This window comes from Sturnus vulgaris, chromosome 1 (assembly GCF_052056855.1).
Source record: "Sturnus vulgaris isolate bStuVul1 chromosome 1, bStuVul1.hap1, whole genome shotgun sequence".
Taxonomy (NCBI): Eukaryota; Metazoa; Chordata; class Aves; order Passeriformes; family Sturnidae; genus Sturnus; species Sturnus vulgaris.
In genome coordinates, this window is record NC_142243.1 from 49081593 (window position 1) to 49100476 (window position 18884).

General features: G+C 43.9%; 1 long non-coding RNA gene across 1 annotated transcript; it reads right to left on the reverse strand.

Annotated features, from left to right (window-relative positions):
- Nucleotides 1-234: 234 nt before the first annotated feature.
- On the reverse strand, nt 235-2565 carry LOC148225197 (uncharacterized). The gene is made up of 3 exons (XR_015802191.1): nt 2464-2565; nt 1699-1778; nt 235-414 (listed from the first exon to the last, which is right to left on the reverse strand). It is a non-coding gene; the product is annotated as an uncharacterized LOC148225197 (long non-coding RNA).
- Between the last annotated feature and the right edge of the window lie 16319 nt (nt 2566-18884).

An 18884-nucleotide genomic window follows, 5' to 3' on the forward strand; every position in this document is an offset into this window, starting at 1 on the left:
AGCAGACTGGGCCATACGTCATTCATCGCTATCCTATGTATTTCAGATAGAAATGATCATAAAAATACAATCTATTTCTATTACAAATAATAAACACAAGAATTATGAACACTTCCACATGAAACTCTTCCACACCAAACTGTTTCTCTGGAGTGTTTTGTCACACTATGGACCTCTTTCTAAGGTGACATCAATAGCCTACCACGCAGAAGGCATTGCAGGTGGGAGCACAGGAAGAACAGACTAATCCCAAGGAGTGATGAAGATATATGTCATCAAATAAAAGAAACGTACATCCACGTGCTCCACTTCTTCTTCAAACCTACATTTTCGTTTCTCAGTCATCTGAAGCATGTTGGAGTGCACAACTTCAGCATCTTCTGCTGTGCAAATGTTCACATCCAACAGGGTCATCTGAAGGAAAAGAAGAACAAATTATTGACATGCACAGAAGAAATACTGTGTGGCTTTCAGAGAGCCTGGCTAAACGTAGTGTTTCTTTTCTTGTGATGGACAGAGATAGATTCAGCCTCCCACATGCCATATTAGATTACTAAACAATACCATCTGGTTGGACACAAAGGGAGAAATTGAGGCAGAGGTGGAATTTCTTTCCCAAGATAAGACAGATTTAGCACAAGGGCTGAGGCTCCTTGCATCTTCCACATTCATGTAGGACAGCACTCCCTTCATTACTGGCATTTGTTACGGCTTTTCCACATTTCAAGCACAAATACCAACTACTACTGTGAAACCAAACGGATGGCTTACTTTTTGAACAGAGTAAGGCGGAGGTTAAAAAGGAATTCCACTTGTTATCTCACTGTCTGGTGCATCTTTACTCTCTCTAATGACACATTGGACCACGGCTATCACAGCCAAAAGCTGTGGCACTCAACTTGCACATCTGCCCTTTCTCCTGACATTTGCCCTCGACCAGCTCATACTGGATGCTCATTTTCTCCACGCACTCCACATTAGGGCTGTCTGAATGATACGGAACAGACCACAGTCAAAATTCCCATCTTTCACAGTGCAGTGTGACATGGAAACATGACAGAGGCCATGTGCTGAATCTCAGCACACGGAACAGATGCCAGCAGTGCCTACAGACACCAGACATTACCAGCCAAAGAAATCAAGACATTTTCATACACAGCTGTTTATCATTATGCTTCAAAGTAGCAAGGTACTTAACAATCGCTACCAACTTCTTTGCTACCATACAGGCTACAAACATCCCAACTGGATGTGCTCTGGAGCAAGAGAAGGCAGACACAGAGCGGGAAGGCATGCTGCAAGGACACAGAGAAAGGAAGTATCTCCAATACTTCCCCTCTTCTTCTCATACTTCCCCTCTTCTTCTCCAGGAGTTAAAAAGGAGTATTTTTGTATGACTGAGAAGGGATCCACGTCAAAATTAACATTTGATTTCCCCCAGATTCATTCTAACCGAGCCAGTTCCTGCTAGATCTCCCCATGCACAGGTGTTTGTACTGGCCAAAGGAAAGCCATGCCACAGGCAGCTTCTTTGGCTCTTACTGCCACCTCCAAGCAACTGAGAAGGTATGTGGCAACACACGGAACAAAGAATAGAGCAAACATGCACTCTCAAAGCAACCGTCTGCCTCATCGTTGCCCAGGAGAAAAGAAAATATTGCTTGAATTCCAGACTGTTCTTAGGATTTCCCGACCTACCTAGACTTTTGTTTCAATTCTCCAGAGTTCTGCACCATTTGTTTCCATCAGATTTGGCACGTGTTGGAGGCAACAGGGTGCTATCAAAGCAGGAAACAAGAGTCAGGTATCCTAAAATACAAACCAGTCAGTACTTCAAATATAAAATTATGAATCCGAATATCCATACTACTGGGCGTTCTTTTATTTACAGCCATCTTGGCAATGAAAATAAACCTGAGATTGTTGTTGTTCAAGGCCAACTGTTTACTGCCCGATAAGGAACTAACTGTCATCTACCTGGTTCCTACATCCACCGTAAAAAACCTCCCTGTAAAGATCGTAATGCATTGCACCCACACCAATGTGTCTTGTGTTCAGGATGGATATTCAAACGTAGCAACGTTAGATTTCTATCCAGACTCCTCTCTTCATTTATTCCGCAAATAAAATCCCACGCCATGGAGAAAAAAATGCCTTGACAAAAACACCAAGTTCTAGCTCTCCACCCCTCTTTGCCCATTTCTGCTATGTTTCGAGATTTACTTCTGCATTCCTCCATTTTTAGAGCCTGATCGCCACCTATTAAGTGTAGCTGGGGCACTGAAAATCAAGAATGCATTTTTTCCATTCAAAAGAGCTGTACAGAAATAGATGTAGACCCTGCCTTACTGCTGCATTTAGCAATCACACATTGACAGGAAGCAAAGTGCATTTTGTAGCCAAGTCCTTCATTAACTCCAGCAACAATTGTTTTCCTTTATGCTATACCCTCTTTTGCCATACCCGATATATTGCAAAACCTTCAGTCTCTCTTCACTGAGTACCATCTGCTCCTTTATCAACTTTTCCATTTCCATATTCACAGTTGGGGGATTCTGTATTTCTTCACTTGCCATAAATTCTCTGCAGGATGGAAAGTAGATATGTAGAATGGAATCACATGATATATGTGATATCATACGTGGTATCACGTAGAAAGAAAAAATGATCAAGTATTACTTTAACAGAAACCAAAAGTGAACACTAGCCTCTTGGTGTTGCTCATTGTCCAAAAGAAGACTGCCAAATTTCTGACCTGAAACTCTGAACTCCACACTTCTTTTGCATGAGCTTCCAGTCCCTTGCCATTTCAGTTGATGCCATTTTTCTTTCTCAAGCTCTGATTTCATTCGATTCAAGAGTAGCTTGGCAGTTGCCCTCTCATTATCCAGCAGTGCTCCGTTTATATTCTGTGTATTAAAAAACAAAACCAGAAGTAGAAGCAGCATACAACATGCAAAAACAAACCAAAAATTGTCTCTTCTACAGAAAATGAGGGGAGAAAAGAACACAAATGATAACCAATACCCCGTCAAGTAGAAATTTCTTCTATATTTCAGTGATTGATAGGCAGAAAAAATGAATTTCATCTGGGGAAAGAAAGACATTCTAGGAATATTCAGACTGCTATCTTGCCCCAGGTAAAACATTTACCATGGCCTTAGCGTTAATGAGCTTGTGAACATCAGCTGCCAAGAGGAAGGACATTTCCTCCAGTTTCACACAATACTTGGTCAGTACATCTGCTATCTGTGCAATCAAAGAATACAGAAAAGCAACAACAATGAAAAGTAGAACTCAAATATCAATTTCCCAAGTTAAAAATCTACATGAACAAGACAATTTTTCCATTCAAGTGAATTCGATTTAATTAATTCATTAACTACATAAGTAGCATTCTCACGTTCAAGAGTAGAATTCAAAGAATCGACGTTGCTTCTTCTGAGACATTGAAGCCTGAGTAGATCCCAACTTCAAATCTAGTAGGACGCCATGAAAGCAATACCTGCTACATTTAGTACATGTAAACTACAAAGAACATCTAGAACAGCTCTAAAAGATGCACAAACCCATGAACTTTGAAGGAGACGCTAGCAAGAAATGTGGAAATAGGCTTTATCTGCCCAGTGCTTTTCCCAAAAGCACGGGCACTCCTTGGCGTCAGTGAGAGTCTCTGTCTCATTACTCAGCAGCTGGCTTAGGGTAAAAAAGGATGCATGCAATCACTTCATTCCTGTTCATGACATAAACTTACTGCATCATCATGGAAGCCATTTACTTGGAAATATAGCCTAAAAAATAGGTGTCAGACTGGGTACATATCTAGATTGCTATGAGCAAAACCAATTTCTTTTTAACAGGAAAGCCATACAATATGCCTGCCATGGCAAATATTAGTCTACTAGCCCTGCACTTCAACGGGCAGTGAGCAGTTCATGACACCAAGTTTACGTTTGGCAAGGAGACAGTCTATTTATTACAAGCCCCTAGTTCTAGAACCAAGAATTCAGGAGTTGCTCATTCCCAATGAAAATCTGTCCATTTCATACCTTTGGGGTTTTATGCTTCTGTTCTTTACCTGTCTTGAGTGTGGCTTTCTTGTGAAGTCACTGATGGGTGTTTTTCCAACACATTTCTGCTGATTACACGGTAATTGCGTGGCATCAGCAGACATCTCTGAATGTCTCTTGAAAGTATGCTTTTTACTCTTCCTAGAGGACCTTGTCTTCTTCTTTCCTTCACCCAAAAGGTGGGCTAAGTGAGTCTTCAAAGAACCATCATCTCAACAATTAGAATTCTTTCAAACCTACTGAATGGAGAACAGCGACAAAAAAATTTTAAAAAGACCAATACGCGAAAGACAGCAGAAGAGAAAGGTAAAATAATGAATCCTACATGCCACGTGCATAACTCTCTTCATTCAAGGCTATTTTCAAAATGAGAAAAAAAAAAAAATCATCTTTTCCTCAGAGAGGAAAAGTGGAGTAACTGGATTGTGTTGCCTTGCCTACAGTTACCAGAAAAGTCAACAGCTGAGTTGAAAACTCCTGAAGCTGGCTAACTACACCTCTAAATGTTTTACTACTGTGTTATGATTCTGTCTTCAGTTAATAGAACCCGATATACAACAAAGAGATGGGAGCACATGGAGATGCATTGGAGAGCCTACGCTGGAGGTAACACATTCATTTTTTACTCAAACAAATCCAAATTAGAAATGTTGAAAATTACCTGGGGCCATTTCAACAGCCAGCAAACTGACTAACACAACCAATCTTTGGCTTCTATTCAATCCTTTGCTTGTTTTACCTGGACCTTGAAGATCTGTCTGCAGCCTTCCTCTCTGCAAATATATCACACTCGTCCTATTGAGAACCCATGGCTCATCACAGCTGCTTCGCCACGCCTGCTTCCAGAAGAACTGGCAACTACAAGCTGGGAGCCAAGAGATACAACACTTCACTTGGAAAAGGGCCTTCCATGAATCCTAGAATCCCAGAATGGTTTGGACTGGAAGCGACTGTGATAAATGTGATTCGTGCTAATTAAATTGTAACTATATTAACAAAATTGTATTTAGATCAATAAAAGACTATTGTTACTGAGTGACAAGGGGGGAGATGGGTGAGACAGGATAAAAGACATCTCCCAGATGTTGGGAGTCGAAGAAGGAGGTTAGAAGAAAATCAGATAAGAAGAGCCGAAGGACGAAGGTCTGATAAGCGGCATCTAGAAATATAGCTTCAACCTTGAAGCTGTCAAAAATGGAATGATCACAAGCATGGGACTTAATTAAAATCATGTTATGGAAAACATCTGCTCAGTCACACAGGGCGCCTGCGCTACCTGCAGGTCACACCTCGGTCACTGAAGGTGATGATGGACCTTCACCGGAAATAAGACCCTTAAAAGGATAAGAGACCCCAACCCATTAGTAGAGCATGCGCCGTGCAGTATAGTTACGTAGATCTTAGGAATAGAAACTAGGAGGAGCTTTCTAGAAACTTTTGTAACCTATAGTATATAAGTGGGATTGTTAGCCCGAATGCTTTGGTACGAGAGGAAGGGCAGGCCCCTCCCCGTACCCCCGGTCGGTTTTGCTTATGCTTTATACGAACCTCGATTATACTAAAACACTTACTCTCAAATTTTATCCATTCCAAATTATACAATTGTAATACTTTACTTGGATGGTATTTAGTTTCAATAATTTTTGTAATCACCTTTAATACTTCTGATTGTATTCATTTATAAATGTTACTATTAAAAAATTTGTTGTTACTTTTAATAATTGTTGTTTGTTTAATTGGAAAAAGAAAAGAAAACCATTCATAACAATTTGGTGCCGAAACCCGGGAACTCCAGTCCAGGTGAAGAGTGGCTAGTTTTGGGAAGGAGCTCCCCACCAGTTGTTACGGTGGTCCCAAGGCTAGACCAGGCTCTCCTGGAGAAGGAGTTCCAAATTAGAATAAAGCATAAGCAAAAGAAGCTAGCTACAAAGAGGCGCGCCAGAAGAAGGCTCCCGTGGGAACGCCGGCAGAAAGGGAAAGGTGCCCGTAAAACGTCTTGTGCACAAGAACCCTGTGTGAAAACGGGCTGTGTGAGTATCACGGGGTTGGGTAAAGGGGGCGGCTGTGTGCTTGTGTGTGAGTGAGGAATGTCTGAGACGGCTGCCTAAGCTGAAGTGATCGGGACCTCCTCGTACCGCGGTTCCGTCTCTCCGCGAGGAGAACGGCCGGGAGCGGAGGGAAGCGACTGGGGAGAGCGAGTGAATAGCCCGGGAGGGACCGGGAGGGAAAGTCCCATTCTGAGAATTCCCAGGAGAGAAGGGAATGAATGAGTTAGGTTCAACTATTTGTTGGGAAGATAAAAGGTGGAAGTTCTAGTAAGTGACCAAGAAGGACTGTGAAGAGTAGCCAGAAAGAGAAGCTAAGGAAGAAAGGATAGAAAGAAGAAGGAATTAGGTGGTCAGGAAACAAGTGGTTGGCAAGAAGAGTGAGATAGTGCATATTAAAGGAAGGAGTTGAACCGCAGAACAAGTGAGGGAGAGCCAGGAAGCTGTTGCCGCCAGAGATGGGCCAGAAAAAAAGTAAAATCTCTGACCCAGGGGTTGTGAATTATGAGAATAGTTCACGAGAACCCGGTGTGCCTGGGAACCGAGAGGGGGTTTCCCAGAAGGGGAGCGAGATTCCTCAGGACAGCCCCCTGGGAATCATGTTACAATACTGGGATACAAGTGAATCCCGGAGAGGAAAAAGTAAGCAGAAAATGATACAGTACTGTATGTTTGAGTGGACAAAAGAAAAGATCCGTGCAGACAATTTATACTGGCCAGAGTTTGGATCATGTGAGGATTGGATTTGTCAGGCTTTAAATCTATATGTGAATTCAAAAGAACCTTTTAACCAGGAGGAAAGTGAGTATGCTGCCTTGTGGCTTCCAGAAGGGGAGGGTAAATTTATAGTTCAAAAGCAGGAAAAGGAAGGTTATTCATTATACCCTTTGCTAACAAAAAGACAGGCAGTAAAAAAGGACCGGCTGGAGCCATGGGACCCGTTAGATCACCTCCCACCCCCATACAGACAGCCTGTCCAGCCTGTCCAGCCCCTGGTCCCCGATGCACCCCCTATTCAGGACGAGCCAGTAGCACACAGAACTAGAGGCAGAAGGGGACAGGAGGAAGAAAGTGACAAAGAGGACGAGGGAACAGGAAGGGAGGATAGATTATACCCTCTTAGAGAGGTTCCAATGGCAAATCTGGCCCCAGGGCAGGGACCTATTGGTTACGTGAGTGTTCCCCTGAACACTGGGGATGTTAGGGAATTTAAGAAAGAGATGGGCAGGATGCTAGAAGATCCTATTGGAGTAGCAGAGAGGCTAGATCAGTTTCTGGGACCGAATATTTATACCTGGGTGGAATTGCAGTCTATTTTAGGAATCCTGTTTACCGTGGAAGAGAGAGAAATGATTAGACAGTCAGGAATGCGGGCCTGGAATAGGGATCATCAGGGGCCAGATCAGGGAGATCAGAAATGGCCTATGGCAGATCCAAACTGGAATAATCAGGAGGCAGAACACAGGCAAAATATGAAGGATTTCAGGTGGATGATTATCCAAGGAATTCGGGGAGCAGTGCCCAGGGGACAAAATATAGGAAAAGCTCTGAGTGAACACCAAGGGAAAGATGAGTCCCCAGCAGAATGGTTAGAGAGATTAAGAAAGGATTTGCAATTATACTCAGGCATAGACCCCAATACTCCAGCAGGGCAGGTTCTGTTAAAAACACAATTTGTAGCCAAGTCCTGGGGGGACATCAGAAAGAAACTGGAGAAATTGGAAGATTGGCAGGATAGGGGGCTTCAGGAGTTGTTAAGGGAGGCACAAAAAGTGTATGTTAGACGAGATGAAGAAAAGCAAAAAACAAAAGCCAGGATCCTAATGGCAGTAGTTAAAGAAACACAAGCAGCCACAAACACAAAGGATCTAGTAGGAGAGGATAAAAAGAAAAGATCAGGACTTCATTCAGAAAACAGTAGACCTATGTGCTACTCTTGTCACAAAAGGGGACATTTACAAAATTCTTGTCCTGTTTCCAGGAGTACAGGTCCTATTTGTTTCTATTGTCACCAAAAAGGACATGTGCTGAAAGTCTGCAAAAAGAGGCAGAAGGATGAAAAGATGTTTAAAGAGGATTAGGGGGGTCAGGGGCTCATTTATTTAATGGGGACCAGAACATCAAAAGAGCCCTTGATAAAATTAAAAGTAGGTCCTCAAGGTGAAGAAATTACATTTTTAGTAGATACAGGGGCTTCTAGGTCCACAGTAAAAAAACTGCCTCAAGATTGTAGAGTTAGCTCCGAGCATGTCCCAGTAGTAGGGGTTAAAGGGGAAGTTTTTCAGGTTCCCGTAATCAAAGATGTACAAATAGAATCTGATATGAAATTCGAGTTGAATGATTTATTACTAATACCAGAGGCAGATAACAACTTGTTAGGAAGGGATTTAATCATAGCTCTGGGAATTCAAATAAAGCCCTGTGAAGGACAACTTAAAATTTATTCTTTAACTGAAAAAGATAATCAGGAAATTAGTGACACAGTGTGGTATTCTGGAGAAGTGGGAAAATTAAACATTCAGCCCCTAAGCATTGAAATACAGAATCCAGAAGTCCCCATTCGAGTAAAACAATATCCAATATCACTAGAGAGTCGGAGGGGTTTGAAACCAATAATTGAGAATTTGAGGCACCAGGGGATATTAGAACCTTGCATGTCAGCACATAATACTCCCATTCTGCCTGTAAAGAAGCCTGATGGCAGTTACCGACTAGTTCAGGATCTCAGGGCAATCAATCAAAGAACCATTACTCGTTTTCCTGTGGTGGCTAATCCATATACTTTACTAAGCCAATTGGCCCCTAATTATACTTGGTATAGTGTAGTAGATTTAAAGGATGCCTTTTGGACTTGCCCTCTGGATGAGAGTAGCCGGGACTATTTTGCCTTTGAGTGGGAGGACCCAGACACAGGCAGAAGAGAACAGCTTAGGTGGACGGTAATACCCCAAGGTTTCACTGAGTCACCAAACCTTTTTGGGAGAGCATTAGAAGATCTCTTGAAGTCTTTTGAGTTACCAAAAGGGATTAAGTTGTTACAGTATGTAGATGATTTGTTATTAGCTGGAGAAACTGAAGAAGACACTAGGAAAGGGACTATCCAGCTCTTAAATTTTTTAGGAAAAAATGGGTTAAAAATATCCAGGTCAAAGTTACAATTTGTGGAGTCAGAAGTACGTTATTTAGGTCATTGGATCAGCAGAGGAAGAAAAAAATTAGATCCTGAAAGGGTTTCAGGAATTTTAAATATGGGACCCCCAAGGACTAAAAGAGAAATAAGACAGTTTTTGGGTCTTTTGGGCTATTGCAGACAGTGGATAGAGGGATTTAGTGGGAAAGTAAAATTCTTATATGAAAAATTGACTACAAATCACTTGAAATGGAATAAAAAGGATCAAGAAAATTTTGAGCAAGTTAAAGAAGCCCTTCTGCAAGCTCCTGTTTTAAGCCTTCCTGATTTAGACAGGCCATTTCAATTATTTGTTAATACAATTGATCAAACAGCTTATGGAGTATTGACTCAGGATTGGGCAGGAAGCAGAAAGCCAGTGGGATATTATTCCAAATTGCTTGATCCAGTTAGCAAGGGCTGGCCAACATGCTTACAAGCTCTGGTAGCAACAGCATTGTTAGTAGAAGAGGCCCGAAAAATAACTTTTGGGGCACCACTAGAAGTATACACTCCCCATAACATAAGGGGAATTCTTGCTCAACAGGCTGAAAAATGGTTAACTGACAGTCGAATATTAAAGTATGAGGCTATTTTAATAACCTCTCCAGAATTAGAATTGAAGGTAACAAATGTACAAAGCCCAGCGCAGTTTCTGTACGGGGACCCAGGGGAAAAATTAATACATGATTGCATAGAAGTTATAGAATTACAAACAAAAATACGTCCAGATTTAAGGGAACAGGAATTACGAACAGGAGAAAAATTATTTATTGATGGATCATCTCGAGTAGTAAGTGGGAAAAGAAAATCTGGATATGCCATAATTAATGGAGAACAATTAGAAGTGAAAGAATCTGGTCCTCTTAACTCATCCTGGTCAGCACAAGCCTGTGAACTTTATGCATTACTCCGTGCATTGTTGCTATTAAAAGATCGAGAGGGAACCATATACACGGACTCAAAGTATGCTTATGGGATTGTGCATACCTTTGGAAAAATCTGGAAAGAAAGGGGATTTGTAAACACTCAAGGGAAAGGATTAATACACCAAAGATTAGTCAGTGAAATACTTGAGGCTTTAAAAGGTCCGAAAAAGATAGCAGTTGTACACGTAAAAGGACACCAGAGGGGGAGAGACATTAAAACAAGAGGAAACAATTTGGCAGATGATGAAGCAAAAAGAGCTGCCCTAAGGGAAAACAACAGTGTAATTATGACTTTTAAAGAGACAGAAGCACAAACTGAAACACCATACTTTTCTTTAACAGAGATAGAAGCTATAAAGAAACTAGGGGCAACCATGAAGGAAGAAGAATGGATTCTACCAGATGGTAGAAAAATAGTCCCAAAACCTATAGCCCGACAGATCCTGGACAATTTACATCGAAGAACTCACTGGGGCACAAGAGCACTTTGTGACCACTTTTTAAAATTTTATGGGTGTATAGGAATATTTGAAATTGGAAAACAAATTACACAAGGATGTCTCACATGTCAAAAAGTGAATAAAAAAGTGTTGAGGAGTCCTCCCTCTGGAGGTCGTCGGACAGCCTATCGGCCATTCGAAAAGATCCAAGTTGACTTTACTGAATTACCTAAAGTAGGCAGGTGGAAATATCTGCTGGTTATAGTAGATCAGTTGACTCAGTGGGTAGAAGCATTCCCTGCGGCTAGAGCCACAGCTCAAACAGTAGCTAAAATTTTATTGGAGCATATTATTCCACGATTTGGAATAGTACAAGTTATTGATTCAGATCAGGGCACTCATTTTACTTCAAGAATAATTAAAAATTTAAGCCAAGCATTAGGAATTGCCTGGGAATACCATACCCCATGGCATCCTGAAAGTTCTGGACGTGTTGAAAGGATGAATCAAACTATTAAACAACAACTAACTAAGTTAGTGATAGAAACTAAATTACCATGGACCAGATGCCTTCCTTTAGCTCTGTTAAATATAAGAACCAGGCCCCACTCTGAAACTGGGATCTCACCATATGAGATGTTATATGGATTGCCTTACCCCCAAGGCATGACAATGGATCCCTCCCTGGTCGGGGACAAAACTATTCAAGGGTATCTTACAACCATCGCAAACAATTTAAGGGAATTAAGAGAGAAAGGCATTTTAGCACAAACCACTCCTCTCGATTTTCCAATACATTCCATCAGACCAGGACAATATGTATTGATAAAATGCTGGAAAGGAGAAAGTTTAGAACCTCGGTGGGAGGGACCATTTCTGGTTCTTTTAACCACAGAAGCAGCAGTCCGAACAGCAGAAAAAGGTTGGACTCATGCTTCAAGAGTAAAAGGACCAATACAAAACAAAGGGTGGAAAATTATTTCAGCACCAGGAGACCTAAAAATCAAGTTAAAAAGGGAATTTGAAAACTGATTAATTGTAATAACTTCATGATTAGGCAGAAAAGAAAACTTGACACCACAAAGCAGTATTAATAAGAAACTGGCATAAAGTCATTGTATTTGGGGACCAAAGGAGAACGTGTGATAGAGATATATATATATAAGAGAAAGATATTATTGTATGTTGTTATTGCTTAGAATATCAATTAAAATTGCTTTGAGACATTATATTGTTAAAGTCTAGACATCCTGGATTCGCTGCCAACTGCAACCCCATTAAGTTCAGAAGCTGAGCAGCGCCGATGGAAAAGAATCAGACGCCTCCTTGATCAGTGGGAAAATCCCAGACAAATTGAAAAGTTTCTCCGGACTTTCCGACCACCAACGTTAACCAATTTATTTGAAGAACTGCAACTCAAGAGAAAGAGACTGGTAACACCTATTATTGAGGAGGCCCAAAAACAATTAGAACATTGGCAATGTCGTACTCATGGCTTAGAATGCCGCCCATGGATTTGTATTCTTTGCACTTGCTGTTTTAATTCATGGTGGAGAGTAACTAGGGCAAAAGAAAAAGAGAGACAATTGCTTTGTTTCAGTTGTTCAGGGCGTATGCATGATCAGCTAACAACAGAAAGATTTTTTAGTGACTTCTATGGGAAACCATTAAGACATGAAAACGGGACCTTTTATGCCGCAATTCAACTAATAGAGAATCAGGACCAACTACTCCTTGCCATATTAACTTTTGTGCAGGCTAAAGAACAAGCAATCCAAAATATTATAAATCAGAGTATCATAACTGGCAATTGCTGTGGAGAAGAAGTCTATGTGCCACGTAGTAAATACGTCTCACCAGCAAATTGGCATCGCGAGTATATCTATTGGTGGAAAAGAAGGTTTAGAAAACCAAAAAGAAGAACTATTTAATTGAAATAGTGTAATTTTGTTGTGGTTGGCATATCTCCGGAGCTTTACTAAATTGGGGAAAAAAAAAATAAAATTATTAGCTAATCAATCTAGGGAAAGAGATAAGGCAGTGCTGCAGAACTATAAATATTTTGTGCCATCTTTGAAACAGAGAAAGTTAAAATAGATCGTGCGAACCTTATGAGGCCAAGGGTACCAAAGAAAAAGAAATCCCAGGATAAAAACTTTGCTACCGAGAAGATGGACATCTCGGCCCTTGGCTGCAACCCAAGGGGCCTTGAGACAGGTAGAAAGTTAAAATTCCTGAGGATTCTTTTCATGGTGCTTACAATAATACCCCCAGCAACTGGCCAGAACCGTAAGACTGCATGGAATGGAAAAGAACAGGCCATGCAGGAACAAATTACAAGACGACAAAACACTCAAGAAGCAGAAATAAAGACACAAACCCTTCCTGATCCCTGTGACAAATGCAATCAATCCATGTGGGTCAAGAATAAGATGGAATCAGTATTTGTGGCACACCCATATATTAGTGCAGCTTGTTATGATCATAACAGCTTCTTAGAAATTTGTGTAAAAAGTTCAAAATTGTATTGGGTGAGAAAAAATTTGGGATTCAGGGGACGAGCTCCTTACCCTAATGATAATCAACTCTGTCCTAGATACGAACATTTTTTGTGTTTTGAAAAGGATGAAAAAGGAAAAGGGCCAAAGAAAAAACTAATTGGAAAACAAAAAGAAACAATGAAGGATAGGGAAATAATTAAAAGGAAAGAGTTAGAAGAACTGGATGAGCTGTACAAACAATTAAAACAGCACTATAGCGACTGGGATTTGCCAACTTCAAACAAAAATTTGTTTGTAGATCTAATGCAAGAAATTGCCACCGAATTAGGGTTATCTAAATGTTTTGTTTGTGGAGGACTTAGGATGGCTGAAAGATGGCCATGGAGAGGTGAGGGTTTGGCTCCAGAACAATTTTTAAAATGGAACCATACGCAAATATCTAAGACCCTAAGACGGCCTGAAGGCTGGGTCCTGAGTCATCAAGTCATTGGAACAGTTTGTATAACTCGGGAAGGGAGAAAATACACTGAAGTGGTAGGATATACTCCTTGCCTATCTACTTTAGTAGTAAATTCAGACAATAACACAAAGACCTGGCGACCCAAGAGTCCTACTGGATTTTGGGGAATAGCAAAAGAAATGAATTGCGAGTGGAATAATCAAACTAATTTGTGCTGGCATAACAGTTCTGGAGCTAACCCCTACCAATCCATAAAAGACTTGAAATCTTATTGGGAACAACCAGAAAATACAAAAGAAAGATGGAAAGCCCCTGATGGAATATATTGGATTTGTGGGCAACGAGCATACAGTGAACTACCCCGAAAATGGGAGGGAACTTGTACTTTAGGGATTATACGACCCTCCTTCTTTGTCATACCAAGGTCTAAGGGCGATGTACTAGGAACACCACTTTATGAAACCTTAGAAAGAAAAAAAAGATAATTAAATCTCGACTTTCCGATGGCGGGAGGAAACCAAAAATGGAAAGATGAAGAATGGCCTGCAGAAAGAATTATAGCATACTATGAACCTGCTACTTGGGCTCAGGATGGGTCTTGGGGATATAGAACTCCAATTTACCTATTAAACCGGTTGATAAGGCTCCAGGCCGTAGTAGAAGTTGTCTCAAACCACACAGCAGACGCTTTAAAGTTGTTGGCCAAACAGCATTCACAAATGCGAGCATTTGTATATCAAAACAGAATTGCCCTAGACTATCTGTTGGCAGAAGAAGGAGGAGTTTGTGGGAGGTTTAATGAATCTGAGTGTTGTGTGGAAATAGATGACCACGGGGAAGCCATCACCAGACTTGCTGACGAAATTAAAAGAGTGGCACATGTACCAGTTCAAAAATGGAATTCTATCCTGAAAGCTGACTGGTGGGATAATCTTTTTGGGGGTGTGTGGTGGAAAAAATTAGGATTCATGCTATTGTGTTCTGTTTTAGGTCTATTGTTTCTGCCTTGCATGATACCATGTCTAATCAGACTAATACACTCAGTAATTCAAAGAATGCAACTTACAGCCATGCCTATAGATCCAGAATTAGCAACAAAAGGAAAAATAAACTCCTTAATGGTACTGAAAGCGCAATCTAATCGCACGCAAGGAAAAGAGGTCGAAAAAGTGGTGACTGAATGCAAAGAGAATACCCTGGCACGGGAAATGTTAATTAAATTTGAAAAGGAGTGTGAAAAGCTGGAAACCACACGAAAAATGTTAGGAAAAAATTGGAGGCTAGTATGAAGGAACATAGACAATACCAAGTAACAACCTTCTAAAGCACGAATCAAAATGATTTAAAAAAAAAAAAAAAATGGGGGAATTGTGATAAATGTGATTCGTGCTAATTAAATTGTAACTATATTAACAAAATTGTATTTAGATCAATAAAAGACTATTGTTACTGAGTGACAAGGGGGGAGATGGGTGAGACAGGATAAAAGACATCTCCCAGATGTTGGGAGTCGAAGAAGGAGGTTAGAAGAAAATCAGATAAGAAGAGCCGAAGGACGAAGGTCTGATAAGCGGCATCTAGAAATATAGCTTCAACCTTGAAGCTGTCAAAAATGGAATGATCACAAGCATGGGACTTAATTAAAATCATGTTATGGAAAACATCTGCTCAGTCACACAGGGCGCCTGCGCTACCTGCAGGTCACACCTCGGTCACTGAAGGTGATGATGGACCTTCACCGGAAATAAGACCCTTAAAAGGATAAGAGACCCCAACCCATTAGTAGAGCATGCGCCGTGCAGTATAGTTACGTAGATCTTAGGAATAGAAACTAGGAGGAGCTTTCTAGAAACTTTTGTAACCTATAGTATATAAGTGGGATTGTTAGCCCGAATGCTTTGGTACGAGAGGAAGGGCAGGCCCCTCCCCGTACCCCCGGTCGGTTTTGCTTATGCTTTATACGAACCTCGATTATACTAAAACACTTACTCTCAAATTTTATCCATTCCAAATTATACAATTGTAATACTTTACTTGGATGGTATTTAGTTTTAATAATTTTTGTAATCACCTTTAATACTTCTGATTGTATTCATTTATAATTGTTACTATTAAAAAATTTGTTGTTACTTTTAATAATTGTTGTTTGTTTAATTGGAAAAAGAAAAGAAAACCATTCATAACACGACCTTAGAGACAAATTATCTTCTTCCCACATCCTGACACGGGCAGGGACACTTTTCCAATAGTCCAGGTTGCTCCATGTCCGCTCCAGCCCGGCCCTGGACGCTTCCTGCCATGGGGCTCCTACACAGCCTCTTTGAGCAACATGTGCCAGGCCTCAGCACCCACCCAAGGAAGAATTCCATTCCAATATCCCATCTATCCCAGCCCTCTGGCAGTTTGAAGCTATTCCCCCTTGTCCTGCGAGTCCAGACCCTTTTCCAAAGTCCCTCCCCAGCTATCTTGGAGCCCCAGCAGGCACTGCAAGGGGCTCGAAGGTCTCCCTGGAGCCTTCTGTTCTCCAGATTGGACACCCTCAGCTCTCCCAGACTGTCCTAGAGCAAAGAAGCTCCACCTTTCAAAGCACCTTAGAAGCCTCCTACCGGTCAAACTCGATGGCAACGCTGGCCTTCCGGGCCCTACGGATATCGCTTCCGGTGTCGCTCGGAGTCACTCCCGGCTCTCTCCCCGCCCCCCCTGGGGCCCTCAGGCGATGCCGCTCCGACGCCACTCCTGCCGCTGTCAGACCAACGGGGGGGCGGGGGGCCAGCCCAGACTCATCCACAATCCACACTGTCCTCGGCGGCTGCTGCGGGCTCATGGCGGCCCACACACCCGGAAGCAGAGCTCCGAACACAGAGGATCATAGCCCCACATTTGTGTTCGTCTCTGCACAAGGCAGGCCAGACTTGCCATGCCCGGACTTTTCAGTTCAGCACGAGAATGAGAATACACCTGCGCCATGGGGGAGGAAACCTCTAAAGACACCCTCATACGTGGTCGCTCAACTTGATGCCTAGGCACTTGCCATTCCTAAGGCTACACTAAAGCCTTTTTTACCTTGCGGGTAAGAAATGCCATTGTTCTGGTGTGCAGCTAAAGGCGCAGCACAGGCAGGCCGGGGCAAAAGCTGGGGCAGTGCCCGTCCTCACTCCTTCGCTGTGCTGTACTCCATGCAGCTAGAGCGAAGCGAGAAGGACGCGAGGAAGAAAAAAGCGTTCTTAAAGTAGCCCCCTAGCAGCAGCCCTGAAAGGGCGCATAACACACGGCGTCTCGCTTCGCTCCATTCTACATACTCGCGGCTCCCTCTGCCGACATGCAAAAGTTTCTACCAGAACTGAGAGGTTGATCTCGTGTAGGTTCCACATCAGAGTGTGTCTGGCCATGTTTTTGTCACCGGCCAGGTGGCCCCACAGCCACTGAGCGAGCAGTAGTGGTCGCTGTGGCACTGGCTATTTAGCGCCTCTCCTCATGCGGGGCACCAGGAAGGAGAAGCTGCCGCCGCCCCTGCCCTTCTGCTCGCAGTACAGTTGGCTAGGGGTGGCCAAGAAGGCAAGGCTCATCGTGGTGCATCACTGTGTGCTGTGCCGGAATAGCCCTGGTGGCAGCGCCTGCCATCCCTGGAAAAAACTGCCTGTGTGTTGTTTTGATTTTGTTCTTAAATATGTCATCAGAGGTGTTACCAACTTCTCTAATCGGGCCAGCAGCATGTTCATCTTTGGAGCCATCAGAGATTGGCTCTGTCAGACATGGTGGAAGCTTCTAGCAGCTTTTCACAGAAGCCAATTCTGGCCCTCCCCCACTACCAAAAGAACAGGCTGTGCCAAATCAACACAGCCCAAATAAAGCCAGCCTGAGTCAACCCCTTGAAATGTGAGAATTTGCACTGCATGATTAAGACCTGGGCAAGGCTGCAAAGGCTGGAAGCAGTGGCTTGATGTGGAGATGTCAAGCAAACTCAGCCCTTGCTCTGACTCTGAACATGACACCTGCAGGGGAGCACTCTGTCACAGAATCACAGTCACAGTTCGGGTATGGCTGGAATGGATCACAGTGGGTCAGCTGGTCCACCCTCCCCGCTCAAGCAGGGCTGTCCTAGAGCGAATGGTACAGGATTGTGTCCAGACAGTACTTGAGTTTCTCCAATGAGGGAGACTCTACAACCTCTCTGGACAACCCCTTCCAGTGCGTGGTCACCCACACAATAAAGAAGTTCTTCATGTTCAGGTGGAACTTCCTGTGCATCTGCCCACTGCCTTGCATCCTAGTGCTTGGCACCACTGAGAGGAGCCCCATCTCTTTGGTACACCCACACCCTCCTCCTTTTAGACATTTATACACATTTATGATGTCCCCTCAGTAGTCTCTTCTCAAGATTGAACAGGCCCAACTCCCTCAGCCATTCCTCCTAAGAATAATACTGCAGTCCCCAAAACATCCTCACTGCTCTGCACTGTACGGCTCTCCCTTGGCTGCCAACAGATTCTGGATACCTGAAAACTGAAACTATCCTAAACCTGCCTGGGTCTCAGAGGTGCCCGCTGGGGCAGAACCATCTGTTCCCATGTCAAAACAAAAAAATGTGGGGCTTTTCCTCACAAAACCCGCATTTCGCCCCCCCCACTCCCAGGCACGCCCGGGCCGTTAACGCGCAGTCGGCATAGGCGGCCCGCAGCCGCACGAGGCCCGGCGCCGGTGCCCGTCCATGGGCAGGGGAGCCCTTGGCGGGGCGGGGCGGGGCAGGGCCGGGGACGCGCTGCCTCCCGCCGCCGCCGTTCACTTCCTGGTTCCTCCCGGCGGCCGCTCCACCTCCGCGCAAGGGGCGGGCGGGCGGCCGGCGGAAGGGGGGGTGGGGTGTTGTGCCGTGCCGTGCCGCTGCCGGCGCGGGGGCGGCGAGGCGCGCCGGACCCGCGGCGGCGGCGGCGGCGGCGGCCACTGGGGTAGGTGGGTGCGACTGACAGCGCGGAGCGGGGGGTGCTGGGGGGCGGGCAGGTGTGTGCGCTGGCGGAGCGGGGCGGAAGCGGGAACTGGGAGAAAGCGGAGAGCAGGGAAGCGGGAGCGGGCCGCTGGTGGATGCCATCCCGCCGCCGCCGCTCCACCAGCTGCCCACCGGCCTCGCTGCTGTCCCTGGTGTCCCCGGCCCGCGCGGCCCCTCGGCCGTGCGGGAGCCCGGGGATGGCGCGGCCGCCCAAAGGCCGCGCAGTCCTCTGCATCCCTCGGCGGGGCTCCCGGGCCAGGGCCGGGCGGTGGGTCGTGTTCCCGCAGCG